The sequence below is a fragment of the Miscanthus floridulus genome, chromosome 8, assembly GCF_019320115.1.
Source record: "Miscanthus floridulus cultivar M001 chromosome 8, ASM1932011v1, whole genome shotgun sequence".
Taxonomy (NCBI): domain Eukaryota; kingdom Viridiplantae; phylum Streptophyta; class Magnoliopsida; order Poales; family Poaceae; genus Miscanthus; species Miscanthus floridulus.
This window is the reverse complement of record NC_089587.1, coordinates 106,246,244-106,261,198: the sequence shown is the minus strand read 5'-3', so window position 1 is coordinate 106,261,198 and position 14,955 is coordinate 106,246,244.

The window sequence follows — 14,955 nt, the reverse complement described above, 5'->3', positions numbered from 1 at the left end:
GTTGGTCAAAATAGAAAATTGACTCCCATAATTCCTAATAGAATAAAGTGCTTGTTGAAAGTCATTCAAATTACTTGAGGCACTTATTTAAGGGGAGCTCAGTTTCTATTTTACACCACTATGGACTAACAAATTTATCCAGCACTCTTTGTAGTCCTTTGGATGAAAACCGATTTCATATATGGCATGACTACTTGGCAAATGAGGTCAACATAATGATTATCATGCTATGTATCTCAGTGGTGATATTGTGGGCTCAAGGCAAAGGTATGTATTTACCTACATGCATTGTAAGTGCATCTAAGGCCCTTTATATGTTAGAATGTGCATTTGTGTGACATAGGATAGATGTTTTTAAAAATCCCTAACTAAAATGCATAGGTGGTGTGATTTTGGAAAACCTATTTGGTTCTTGGTGTTTGTGACCTAAGTCATGCCATTTGTGATTATTGCTCCCATTGCTTGCTTGACTAATCACAAATGGAATGACTCTCTCAAGTCCATAAACTCATATGTATCTCTTTATCATATCTCAATGTCTCACTAAGTCTCTCTCAAATATTCAAAATCATAAATATGCCAAATATTTGGAAAAGAGAATATCAAATCATGACATTGGATAAGGAAAATAACTATACTCAGTTTGAATCAAGATTGTATATCTTTTGGACTGAGTTTTTGACCTACAAGGGGTTTTGGAATCAAGAGAATGAATTTTGGAAGAAAGACAACCAGCCCACAAATACCGGACGTGTTCGGTATTGCTACCGGATGTGTCCGGTATGCGCAGGGTAATAAAACCGAATGTACCCCTTCAACCACTGTCTGCCCTATCCTTCGTTCACCCAAAAAAACACCTAGCCGCCCTTTCTTCTCCCCATATTGGTGATCCATTGATTCAACCATGCAAAGAGGAGAGTAGAGATTGGTTGGAGGAGGCTTGCATGTAGATTGAAGGCTCCGGGACTTGGATTTCGAATCTCATCTTCATCCTCACTATCAAGGTACCCTAATCCCAGACCTCATCCAATCTAAGTGGTTAGGGCTTGTTTTTGAAATCCCTTTGGTAGAGATGCTACATTACCTGTTTAGAAGCAATGCCAGAGTTTGGATTGGATTTGTTGAAGATTGAGCCAAGGGCCCTAGTTAGGGTTGCTGTCCGCTCATACCGAACATGTTTGGTATTCCCACCGGACATGTCTAGTATGAGGAAGCAGAGCAGGCTTTGCTCCCTTGTTTCAATCTTCTCAGTGGTTGATTCTTAGGACTAATTTTAATTGTCTATTGTCTTTTTGTGAACCTTGTGACCTAGTTTGGTTGAGGTGATTGCAAAGCATAGGATAATTACTCTTATTTCTATATTTCAACCGAAATAAGCTATCTCTTGGGCATGTATCTAAAATTCCTTACAAATCTTTGGATACAGGGCAGCAGCCATGAGTGGAAGACGGGAACCTAGATCCATGTTTAGTCATGATCTGGCTTTGGACAGATACAAGAAAGCAAGGCAGGACATGCATCTCGGATTTAGTGAGTAGCAGACTAGGAGGAGGTCTGCTAGAGCAGCTACCGGTACTTAGTACAGAGAGGGAGGTAGTAGTTCTTCCTCTGACATAGACATAGATGAATACAGAATGGAGCCTAGAGACCAAAAGTGAAAGAGCACAAACAGAGGATTAGATGATGAGAGCTCAGATGGAGAGCAGGAGATTGAGGAGGAGGAACCAGTACCTCTAGTTCAGCACTCATATCAGCCAGGCCAGGGTATGCACTTTGGACTTCTTGAGGTACATGCTCCAATCTTACCCAACTATGTTGCTAGAGTTGATTATCGTGGTAAGGGTATGACCAAGAGGGCCAGGGATCAGAGGAGGATAGATCCCAGAGGTTTGCAGAGGATTCAATACAATCACCGCTTTCACACTATGTTTCATATGGACTTCCACACTAGTGTGATCCTCACCAGAAACCTAGTGATTACCAGATCTCAGTGGATTGACTGGCAGTATGTCAGGAAATTGCAGAAGTCCTCCATCAATCATGCTATTGCCATTTGTGAGCATACAGGGGTGTATGAGATCATGGATCACTAGCATGACTGTAACACAGAGCTGATAGCTCAGTTCTATGCCACCTTGTATGTTGAGGAGGATGAGAGGCGTATGCACTGGATGCTTGAGGGCTAGTGGTACAGTGTGGATTACGATGCCTTTGCAGCGCTACATGGCTTCTCAGAGGAGGATCTTTAGAGAGATAGGATTCACACTAAGAAGGTGTTGCCTCTAGAGCAGCTCGTCTACATGTATCCACCAGGAGGTGGGAGATGAGCAATGGGGAAGGTTCTTGGTCTTCACCCCACCTAAAGATACCTAGACTGGATGTTCAGGAAGACTATTGACTGCAAGGGTGGAGATAAGGGAAACATTGCAGACTATTCAAGGAATCTGCTCCACAAGATGGCACCAGATGCATGACCCTTTAGTGTATTCGACTTCATCTGGTGTGAGATCAGGAGTGTTGGAGAGAGGCCCCTCAAGGGCTATGGTTTTGCTCCGTACATTATGCACATGATTGAGTAGGTCACAGGGCATACCTTTGAGTATGATAAGATTCATAAGGCCTTGAAGATAGTTGCAGATCTGCCTGAGATTGGAGTACCTCCAGTAGGTCCAGGGGAAGCAGCAGTAGTAGCAGAGGCAGATGCACCTACAGGTGGTGCAGCAGCAGGAGGAGCTTCCCCTCTGCCATGTGATTCTCACTCTCGTTCTACTTCACATCATGGCAGTCCTCCCTCGCCCATCCATAGATTCTTCAGTTCTATCTTTGGGATGTGCAGGGACATTTAGATTAGGTAGAAAAAGGATACACAGACTCTTAAGTATATAGCTACTAGACTTGAGCTTAACCCTCCTAGGTCTCCACTAAGTGAGCTAGAGACTGAGGAGTAGTAGTAGATCAGATATGATAGAGAGTTTACCGAGTTCCTTTAGCGTCAGCAGGCCCAGCACCAGGCTCAGCAGTAGTAGGCTCAGCAGTAGGCACAACAGCAGCCACGTCCTAGTGCAGAAGAGGAGTTTGGTTCTGCTTGGTGGGGGATATCTTTGGTAGTGGCCCCGGGTACTCGACTAGTGACTACGGCTTTGGTGGTTAGGGTTTCTACGGAGGTCTTGGTGCCCCTGGTTAGAGTTCTTTTCGCCCACCCGATGCTCCACGTCAGACGACAAGGGCGATGGCGATGGTGATGAGTGAACTCAGTGATCAGATACAGCTTGCATTCCCTCTTTGTGCTTAGTTCTTTTTGTCATACCTTTTATGGTGATGGATGACAAAGGGGAGAATAAGTGATTAAAGCTTTAGGGGGAGAGTTAAAGCTTTAGAGTGCTTCATATGTTTAGCTTATCTTTCTATCTAGAGATTTGTACTGCAGTTGTAGTGTTTTGAGTATGAGAAAGCTTCATTGTTATATTTTGTGAGAGTTGAGACTTTGAGCTTTATCTATGTATCTCATGAGACATGATTAAAGCTTCAGGGGGAGAGTTAAAGCTTCAGAGTGCTTCATATGTTTAGCTTATCTTTCTATCTAGAGATTTGTACTGCAGATGTAGTGTTTTGAGTATGAGAAAGCTTCATTGTTATATTTTGTGAGAGTTGAGACTTTGAGCTTTATCTATGTATCTCATGAGACATGATTAAAGCTTCAGGGGGAGATTTGTATTGCAGCTGTAGTGTTTTCAGTATGAGAAAGCTTCATTGTTATATTTTGTGAGAGTTGAGACTTTGAGCTTTATCTATGTATCTCATGAGACATGATTTAATTAGTGGCTTCTGGACTTGAGAAATCTTTGTGATGAGTGATATGTGTGTGATATATATGATGTATTTACTTTCATAAGGACCGTGCATGTTTTAGATTGAAAATGTATGGTGTGATGCTTTCTATTCATTCTTGTGTGATATATCATGTCATATGCATCACGGTTTTTATTTTGTCACACACTTGCACCCCACAGATGCAATGATTTAGGGGGAGTCTCCTATGTGTTTTAGTATGTGCAAATTAACATTTGAGGTAATTTGTGGATTCAATTCATATTGCACATATTAAAGGGGAGCCTTCCATAAACCATTGAACCCAAAACCCTAATTGTTTATATCATTTTTTAAGCTTTAATCGGGTTGTCATCAATCACCAAAAAGGGGGAGATTGAAAGTACATCTAGCCTTTTAGTGGGTTTTGGTTGATTGAATAACAACGCGATTAATGGACTAACATGTTTACTAAGTGTGAAACAGGAAATTGGTTATCTCACATATGCTTAATAAAGCCAAAATGATGTATTGTTGTATAAGCAGTCTAGTTCAAGCACAAGACAACAATACAAATGTAATTAATGCAAAGGCTTATATATGGTGGGATATCAATGATTGATGGTGTTCTATGGAATTCATTGTATGATTCAACACAAGGTGTGACTTGATGGCTTGAGATGGTGAAGATAGCAGGAAAAGGCTTCGAGGTACTAAGCAAGGGTGAAGGGCAAGCGATGGCTTGGCGGCCGAAGAACCTAGCTAGGGTGAAGAAGGAAGTACTTGCATTTAGTTGAGGTACTAATCCAAGCTATGATGGTCATATTGATGTGGAGGATCAAATCTATATTGGACAAAGTGTTGGAAGTGACTTGATGCTTTTGGAGTTATTCATATTTGATGAATGGAATCAAGTCACATGCTCAAGATGGCTATGCTCAAGTGAAAAGATCAATATCGACATGTTGGCACCCTCACTTGATGAAGATTGAAAGACACGGCATCAGTTCAGAGAAGATCAACTCAAGAGGTTTAAATTCGTTTTTTCCTTTGATCTTGAGTTTATTGGAACGTCGTACTATTAAGAGGGATACTTCATGTTGATAGATGATTATTCATAAGTGCTCAAGCCAACCTATGTGAGGTTTGAGTGAAAGAGAGAAGAGAGAAACTAGCTTTGTTCTGTGACCGAGCATACCGGTGCATACTGGTCTGGTATGGTAGGGTCACTCAGGTGTGTCTCTAACTGGGTTTGTCAGAAGTCCCGGCAAGTGGCTCGGGAGTTCCGAGGGTCGGTGGTTCCGACACCTAACTGACTTGGAGAGTTAACTGCCTGGTCACACCAGACGTGTCTGGTATTGCTACCGGACATGTCTGGTATAGTAGGCCGGAGCCCAATGGCTAGTTTTCAAATGAGCCAAGGGTCGGGAGTTCTGACTTGAGTTGGTCGGGAGTTCCGGCAGTCGGAAGTCCTGAAAAGCGTTGGGAGTTCCGACACCTCACATACTTTAACTTAGTGACCGTTGGCACAGTGCAAGTCATACCGGACGTGTCCGGTATGCGTGTCTGGTATGGCAACGGCTACATAATGGCTAGTTTTTTTAAAGGGGCTATAAATACCTCTTAGCCTCCACCTTTGGAGGATGCTGATTTTGCTTGTTGCAATACACGTTTTTAGCCTTGCTAACTCTCCCAACCCTCTCTTAGTGCGTGTGTGATCCAAATCACAAAATCCATTTGTGGGTTAAGAGAGAATTCGAAAAAAGAGAGCAAGTCACCACTTGAGCACTTGTGCATATTGTCTATTTCATGATTCGTATTTGTTACTCTTGGACTCTTTGGTCCTAGATGACTAGGCGGCGTCGGAGAGCACCCGAGAGATTGTGGTTGCCTCGGAAAGTCTGTAATGGTCGATTCCACCGCCGCAAGGGAAGGAATCATCTAGTGGATGGAGGAAAAGGAATTAGAAAAGACTCCGGCTAGAGTGACCTTCGTGGTACCCTCTAGGGCAGCCCCCTCAACGGAAAGTAGGACTCAACGGAGTCCGAACTTCGGTAAAACAAATATCGTGTCTCAATTCGCGTTTGATTTGATATTTGTGTTGCTCTAGATCTTGTGCAGGTTACCTATGTGTGGCACTATCTTTAGTGGGTGCCTACAGGTTGGTCTGAAGATTGAAATTAAAATGAGCAAGTTTTGGGATGTTCTACAGAACACGTCTATGCCAGACACATCCGGTATACCTACCGGACACGTCCGGTATTAAAGCTCAGTGCTGAATTTATTTGATCCGTGTTCTAACTCTTGTGTTGTAGGTTTTAGGCTCCTAGGATTATTTAATATTGTTTGTTTACTTGTTGGCTAACTTGTGAGGGCTTGTATTACTCTGATTTGGAGTTTTCACTCGGAAACTCCAATTACTAAATTGTTTCTGTTTTTAAAGGTGTTAATTTTTAGAAACGCCTATTCACCCCCTCTAGACGGCATTCTAGGTCATTTCAAAAACTGAAGCCACTAGAGCCGAGACATAGAGATGGATGAATTGGAGTTATGTCATGATTTTGGATCTCCTAAAATTGACATAAATTCAGTTCAACGTCTTAGAGCTTTTCATTAACTTTTCAAAAAGTCCAAGATTATTAAAATCACAGTTCGAAACCAAAAGTTATTTTCAAAATATGAAAGCGCGACATGCTGAAAATTGAGCAGCGGACATCCGATGCTATTTGTCCAATGCTCACTGATGCTCACTGAACTAAAATGAACAATGGCACTGTTTTGTCCGATGCTACACACCTATTGGTCTGATGCTCATAGAAAAAGTTGTAACGGCTAGTAATTACTAGTTTTTGGAGTTGGGGCTATTTATACCTCTCCATTCAGCCAAGAAAGGTGTGCTACAGCCGAGGGAAGTTTGTTGAGAGTTCGGGCTCATCCATTTGTGCTCTAGCTACCAAAAGTGCTTAAGAAAATATTAGATGATTAGTATAGGTGCTTTGTGAAGTGCTTAGACCACCGCTTATGCGCTTGCTCTAGGTTCAGGCCTAGTGTTTAGTGAGGTTTTTATACCTCTTATCACCGGGTGCTTGCACACACCATTGTTGTACATCAGACGGCTTATAGTCTTGCGAGACTATACCAACCGTGTTTGTGATATGGCCGTTGTTGGTATTTCTTACGTTCACACATAAATCTGCAAGCGCACGGAATACCGCTGTAGCAATTCACTGGGAGTATTCCAGGTATCATATCCATAGGGAAACATGTGAGATTAATAATGGACTAACTTAACTAGGGATAGCAACAAGGTTAAAGATAAACAGGAGTACAGAGAGGATTTCTAAGGTTCTTAACTTCTAACTTAAGATAGACTTGTATTCTAGTGTTTACTTAGGGACATTACTAAGGAAGAGCGTAACAGAATATTTCTTCCATCACAACACAGGTCCTAAGCCCACTGGAATATAATACTACCTCTTTGTAAAAAAGAGTAAAGTTCATGGCCGGTCATCGAACTTGTGAGTGTGTGTCGTCCCGGTCCTTAAACTCAGAAAGTGTGTCATTTTGGTCCTTAAACTCTGTTTGGGTCTCATATTCATCCAAACGGGTATGTATCGATACCCGTGTATCGTGATAAGACTTTATTGCTTAAAATAGAAGATTAACAGGGTTATATATAAAATTGCCGAGACAAAAATTACACAAATACTTATAAACTTCATGAGGGGTTGTATTGAAAAAGAGTCGTCTTCTCCCTCTCATCCCGCCGCGGCGACCAACCTGCGGCGCAAGGCTGGGCAGAGCACCGGTCGGCCGGGGCTGCGCCAATCCCGGACGGGGGAGCCATCGGCGGCGGCGGAGGTGTGCTGGGGAAGCGGCGGCCCCAGCTGCAGGCGTGGACGGCGGTGGCTCGGCCAGGTGCGGCCGATGGGCGTGCGGGCCAGGGCCGCGTCGGGCGGTGGACGCGGCAGCCTACACGCGCCCATGGTGGCGGCCGACGAGGCTGCGTGTGCCAGCGCACTGGCGCACCGTCGAGGCCAAGGGCCGCATGCGCCGCGACGACTGTGTCAGGCGAGCAGCTGGCCAGCAGGCGTGCTGAGCGCCGCGAGGAGCGTTTTCGGCACACTCAGCCTGGCTGCCGAGAATCAGATTTCGTTTCCGGCGAGTCTGGCTCGTGGGGTGCGCAGCGCACGTTCCTGCAGCCACTTTTGTCTCTGTAAAGATGAAATCAAATTTCGTTTCCGACGAGCCTAGCTCGCGGGGTGCGCAGCGCACGTTCCTGCTGGCACTTTTGTCTCTGTAAAAGCTAGTTCAACCAAACAATATCCCTCTCTATCCTGTCTCCGTCCAGCTCATGAACCAAACAAAATGTTGTTGCATTTGATGAGCCTGGTGGGTAGGGGCCTGGCTAGCTTGTACGAGCCAAACCTTTGTCCCGACCAATCACGCCCCTAGAAAAAGAACGATCTTGTCCACTTGTGTCGTGCTTGGGGCCGTTTGGATCTTTTTATTTTTGAGAAATTGGAATATATTTTATGAATTAGGCTATTTGGCTTGGAATTTAACATTCCATAATTTTTTAAAGTTCACGTAGAAGCCTATCTCAAATTTATAGGGTGAGAGACGAAAATTAACTCTATAGATCATCATGCTATGTTTCTACTCTCTAACTTATAGCCCATTCTTCATCTCGCTTCCCTGGAGTAGAAATAAAACATATAAGTATCTCCCTTGTATGAACAACAATAATATAGAAATATATTCTATATAGAACCATATTAGCTTAATGAATTTGTATCTAAATTATAATTATTAGAATGAACTCAATTCCAAGGAGTCTCATTAGTGCCGCTTTAGTTGTGCCGGTTCAAAAAACCAGTACTGATAGGCATTTTGAACCGGCACTGATGTTCAAATCAGGAGTTGTGCATGTTTGGTGCCGGGCATCGTCCCTATCGTTCGTTCGCCAGTTTGTGTACCTTTCACGTGTCTTGTGTCCTTTTCCTCTCTTGCTTTCTACTCTCTCTTCTCGTTTAAGTTGTTAGTCGTCCGTGCTTATTTTGTCCGTTAAGCTAGGTCGACGCAAACCTACCGTAGTCCAATGCGTGTAAAATGAAATATTAGTGTGGTTAAAAGGACAATATAACGAGGGATGGTGTGGTTGCACAATAATCGTGGTGCATTTGAGAGCATGTTGTTCGTTGGTGGCGTTCTTCGGCGATTGGTGGTTGTCTTACGAGTGGTGTCATGGGTTGCTTGTGGCCTGTGCTAAGTTGCTATAAGGACTCTTCTTTCGCTCTCTGTGCTCTCTCTCTCTACACCCGCTCTCCTACACACTGTGTACACCTTCTGGTATACCGGAAGTATGTTGTATCTGTTCAATCATTCAATTCTACAGTCACACTAGAGTCACCGGATTCAGAGATCTGCCAGGTTTCCAGATTCGATCACTGAAGATAATTGTAACAGCAACCACATACAACACAACAACCTATAACGACTTTCTCTCGCTGGCATCCACAGACTTTGTTTACTGTAGGGTTGTTCTTTGTTTACAGTTTCATCATCTAGTATTTATTTAATCCTCCGCTACACGTCTCTCAGTCACTAATGATGAATGCACCAAAAACTCAAATATAACGCTGAAGAACAATGCGTATGCACGCAATGTTTTTGAAGAGAGGCTATTCTCATGAGTCATCAATACATGATAGGAGAGGAGCACAGTAGTATGTAATGTTGGGCAGGAGGGGCCGACCTGCACGCGTCATGGGAGTATGCGGTAGCGAATGTATAAAGCATGTTTGGCAGATCACTACTAGCTGCAGATCCACCTAGATTCACCATATCCACCCAGATCCACCATTGTGGGGGTACGACTCCGGATACCTACGGCAGATTACATGGGCTGCGCTCTCAGGGGCGGTCCAGCCCACAAAACGAAGACCTATAGTGCACGGCACTGCTCGGTGTGCACCGCAAGACATCAATGGTGATATCCTGAAGATACTACGAGATCTGTTTGGATACGTTCGATCCCATGATTCATGTAATCTGTTATTACTTTCCGGTTATCTCCTAGATCTAACCTACTTGTAACCCTACTCCCCAGACTATATAAGGTGGGCAGGGACCCCCTCAAAACACACGCAAGATCATATGATCGCCAATACAAACCAACAAACCACAGGAGTAGGGTATTACATCGCGCTGACAGCCTGAACATGTCTAACTCTTGTGTCTCTGTTGCCCTTTTGTTCTTGATTACACGTATCTCTGCCGATCAATCTACCTTCGTGGGATACCCCTTGGAGGACTGCCGACGATATTCTGTCGATAGTTGGCGCACTAGGTAGGGGTGTGCGTGTTGTTTCCATGTCGAACAAGAGGGTATGTTTTGTAGGCTATTCATCCTTCCCGTAGTTCAGTCATATCTTCACGGTCGGATCGATCTCCTAGGTCATCAACGCCGACGGAGACAGAGAGATCATTGATCCGGTGCAGATCGATTCTGCGCCAGCCACACCAGCCCCTGCAATAGTAGATCCAATCTCGGAACCACCTCTGAGGTCGCCTTCACCAACAGCTCGCCATCAGCTGCCCCGCTACTCGAGGAAGCTGATCGGCAACGACGATCTGATCGCATCCATCGATCAGGTTGGCCAGAAGCTCACCGACCACCTAGGGACAACAACAACAACGCCTTCTAGGATCATGACAAGGTGGTCGCCACTATCTTGGGTGCCCTTGCCGTCATCGAGAACAGAAGAGATAAAAAACTCATCGCCCACCGGGTGCTCGCTGTCAACGCCGACCAGATAACACCATACGACGCCGACCAGACTTTCTATCTACAGCTAAGTCACGCTTTAATATTCTTCTAAATATTCTTCAATCTTCATATATCGTCATGATGTTTCTCCGAGCTGTTTTCTCCATGTTTGTTCATCAAACGATTTTCTTTCATGTATACCATCTTAAAGATGACATACAACTAATCCTAAGGCAAATCCCCGAACAGTCATATTGATGCTCGGATGTTCCCAGAGACGGCCATGTCTCCGGCTTCTCCCTACACCTGCACGAGCGTCTGCCGTCTGCGTTACGGGTGCTCAGCAGCGGCTCCTTGGCGACGCTTTGTTCTTCCTACACGCACACGGGCTCCACGCTCCGTGTTATGGTTAACAGGCTAGCTAGGGATGGAGACTCAGCTACACACTAATTGGTCGGACGGTTTATATTAAATATAAACACATCTTCAGAATAACACTAAGTGTTCACACCAACTCATCGCCGAGCTGCATACGCTATTTCATCACCATTGAGTTCATATATCTTATTTTTACATCATGTACTACCTATTCTACACATTTATTTCATAGGGGCATGGCTCGGTCAATGAGCTTACGCTCAGGGACTAGACAAGATGATCATCGTCTGGGTGGTCAGACCACCTATTGGACGGACTTCACCGCCAACCAACTGGTCGGACTGCTTGGAACTCACTCCTACTCGGCGCTCACTCCTGCTCGGAGCTCGCTTCGTCGTCGACCAGTTAGACAGGCTGTTCGTCGCTCGCGCTTCATCGCCAGCTATGCTGGGGACTCCTCGGTGCTCGAATTCTTCGTGCAAGCGTCGCCAGCTAAGCCAGGAACTCCTCGGTGCTCGAATTATTCGTGCAAGCGTTGCCAGCTAAGCTGGGGACTCCCTTGGTGGTTGGATCTTGCTACATCTCATCGGTGTGCTATCAAGCTGCTCCATGCTATTCGGATTAGGGTGCTGATCTTGGGCAGCAAGTCTAGGGTCTTGATATGCGCATGTCAGATGACGTCGGCAAGCTTTCAGACTTCTTTTCCGGTGAGCCTAGCTTGTGGGGTGCACAACGCACGTTCCTGCTGGCACTTTTGTCTCTGTAAATGCTAGTTCAACCAAACAATATCCCTCTTTATCCTGTCTCCATCTAGCTCATGAACCAAACAAAATGTTGTTGCATGAGATGAGCCAGGTGGGTAGGGGCCTCGCTACTAAAAAACATTGGTAGCAACTCAATAATTTTTTTTGTAGGGGCGGTTGGTGATGAAGCCACCCCTACAGTGGACGTGCTTGGGACCTATGAGACCAGCCGCCCCTACAAATGGCACAGTAGGGGTGGCTGGTGATACGAGCCACCCCTACAAATGGGTCGATTTGTAGGGGCGGCTCACTCACCAGCCGCCCCCGGTGTTGCGATTTGTAGGGGCGGCTCAATCACCCGCCGCCCCTACAAATGCCCCACGTATAAAAACCTGTAGCCCCTTATTCCTCCTCGGATCACTCACTCCAACCTGTGAAAAAAAGGTAGGGAACCCTTGGGCACCTCTAAAAAATGGCTCTACTAAGGGGGGGGGGAGGTTTTGGTCTCAAATCCTTTGGTGGAGAGGTTGTAGAAGTTAAGAAAATGCTATTCTACACTTTTTTGAAGTTTTAATGGATGGTTAGTGAGTAATTAGAGTTTTGCTTTTCTCTCTCTTCTATGGTGCTTGAGCTACTTATGAAGCAAATTAGACCCAAGTTTTAAATGTACTAGGGTAAATTAGGTAGGGGAACAAGATCATACCCTTATTTGGTCCATGTTTCTTGATTTTAGTGAATAATTAGTTAGTTTTATGGATGTTTCATGTGCATCTAGATCTAGGGTTTGGTTTTTTTATTGATTTCATTTTTGTAAATTTATGTTTGATAAAATTGGACTAGGGTTTGCATGAAAGATATTGGGTAAAATATAATTGTTGCTAATTGTTGTCTTTAAAATTGTTTATTGTAATCAACAAATATGTATTTTAATTATTTATGGATAAATAGGCCATTAATTGATTTTCCTCTACCATGGTGTGTTTGTATGCTTCATGTAATTATATTTGATTTATATTCATATATATCTAAAGTATATACAATTATTCTCAAGTAATTATTAATTTGATTCATTTTTATATATATCTGAATAAGTAGTCCTTTAATGTTTGTTTTGTTGTTGTTGTAAAAGATGGAGTACAGGAACTCTTGGATGTATGGTTCGTTAAGGTTCAAGGCAGGTTTCTGTGAAGAGGTGGATAAATTTATTGAAGCCACAGAGAAGCATGCAATGACGTTGACAGAGAATAAGGATACAATTATTTGTCCCTGTAAAGATTGCAATAACCGTATGGCATGGACAGATGTGACTATCATTAGATCACATTTGATTATGCGAGGATTTGTTGAGGACTACACAATGTGGATTCATCATGGTGAAACAGTTATTGTTAATGACAAGGATGAGGAGGAATACGACAGCAAAACCCTAGAATCCATGTCCCAATATTCAGCAGAGCTTGATGCACGAATGGATCCCGAGTTCGGCAATAAACAAGGTGGTGATGCTGGTAGTTGGGATGGTAACGGCGAAGGTGGTGCCAATAATGATGGCAGAGCACATGTCGGGAATGAAGATGATTTAGAGAACATGATTCGAGCCCTTGGACCAGAGATTTTACTAAAGAGCCCGAAAGGTCTAGAAAATTTGGAAAGGGTGACAAAAGCATCGAAGGAGACTGTGTATGGTGTTGAAAAGGGTTGTCCGACACATTGGACATTGCTACATTTTGTGCTTGAGCTACTCATCCTGAAGGCTAAGTACGACTGGTCAAACTATAGTTTTAATGATCTATTGTGTCTCCTGTCATGGGTGCTGCCACAACCAAACATAGTTCCTGCCAACACATACCAAGCGAAAAAGGTCATAAATCCATTGACAACGGGGGTTGAAAAAATCCATGCATGCCCCAACCACTGTATCCTTTTTCGTGGTGAAACGTTCAAGTCACAAGATAAATGTCCCCGGTGTGGGGCCAGCCGGTACAAGAACAATGACCTTTACGGTGGGGACGAAGCCTCCATGGGTAAAAAGAGGAATAAAAAGAGTACGAAAAAGGTGGTAGAAGAATCTCAGCCCCCAGAGGACACTCCATTAGACAATGATGGAAAACAGAGAAGAATTCCTGCCTTGGTAATGTGGTACCTGCCAGTGACCGACCGCTTGAGACGTATCTTCCTACACCCTAAAGAAGCCACACTCATGACATGGTGGGATGATGAGCGCAAGGTGGATGATGATAAGATTGCACACACGGCTGATTGTAGTCAGTGGCAAAGGATCGATGAGAAGCACAAAGAATTCAGCGATGACCCAAGGAATGTATGGTTTGGCTTGAGCACCGATGGAATGGATCCCTTCAATGAGAGAATGAGTGACCACAACACTTGGCTAGTGATCTTGACCAAGTACAATATCCCAACGTGGTTGTGTCAGAAGAGAAAGTACCTTCTCCTCACTATTCTTATTTCAGTCCCTAAACAACCAGGCATTCATATAGACGTGTTCCTCGAGACTTTGATGCAAGAAATGGAGAGGCTATGGAGGCATGGGGAGCCGATGTACGATGCGTTCCGAAAGGAGGACTTCATATGTAGAGCAATAATATTTGTTATTACCAATGATTACCCCATGTTGTTTGCTTTGTCTTGATAGATCAAAGGGAAGACGGGATGCTTAGTTTGCTTAGATGGTACTACATAGGTGTTCCTGGATGCATCCAAGAAGATAGTTTACCTAAGGAACTGGCGCTTCTTAAAGGCAAGTCACAAGTACCGTAGTAAATTGTTCTTTAGATTTTATGACAACACCCTAGAGATTAAACCTCCTCCGGAGAGACGTCATAACGGAGAACACATGTATAGAATGGAGAAAAACATACGTGTCGTCTATGGAAAGAAGAATCTAGATGGGACGAACAGAGATAGAAGCACACCTCCTGTCGAAGGCGTACCTTTCAAGAAACAATCGATCTTCTTTTAGTATCTGCCTTATTGGCCAGACTTGGAGGTCCCCCATGCCATTAATGCTATGCACATGCAGAAGAATGTCTTTGAGAGTCACATTGCTACCTTGATGGACACTGGTAAGTCAAATGATGGTCTGAAATCACGGAAAGACATGTTGCAGCTAAACGTGATGCCATAGCTTCACCCGGTACCTGAGGCTAATGGAAAATACACTCTGCCCGTGTAAAAGCTCTAGTTTGGTTTTGGTTAATTGATGAAACCCTAAGTGCTAACCTAGTTTATCAAAGT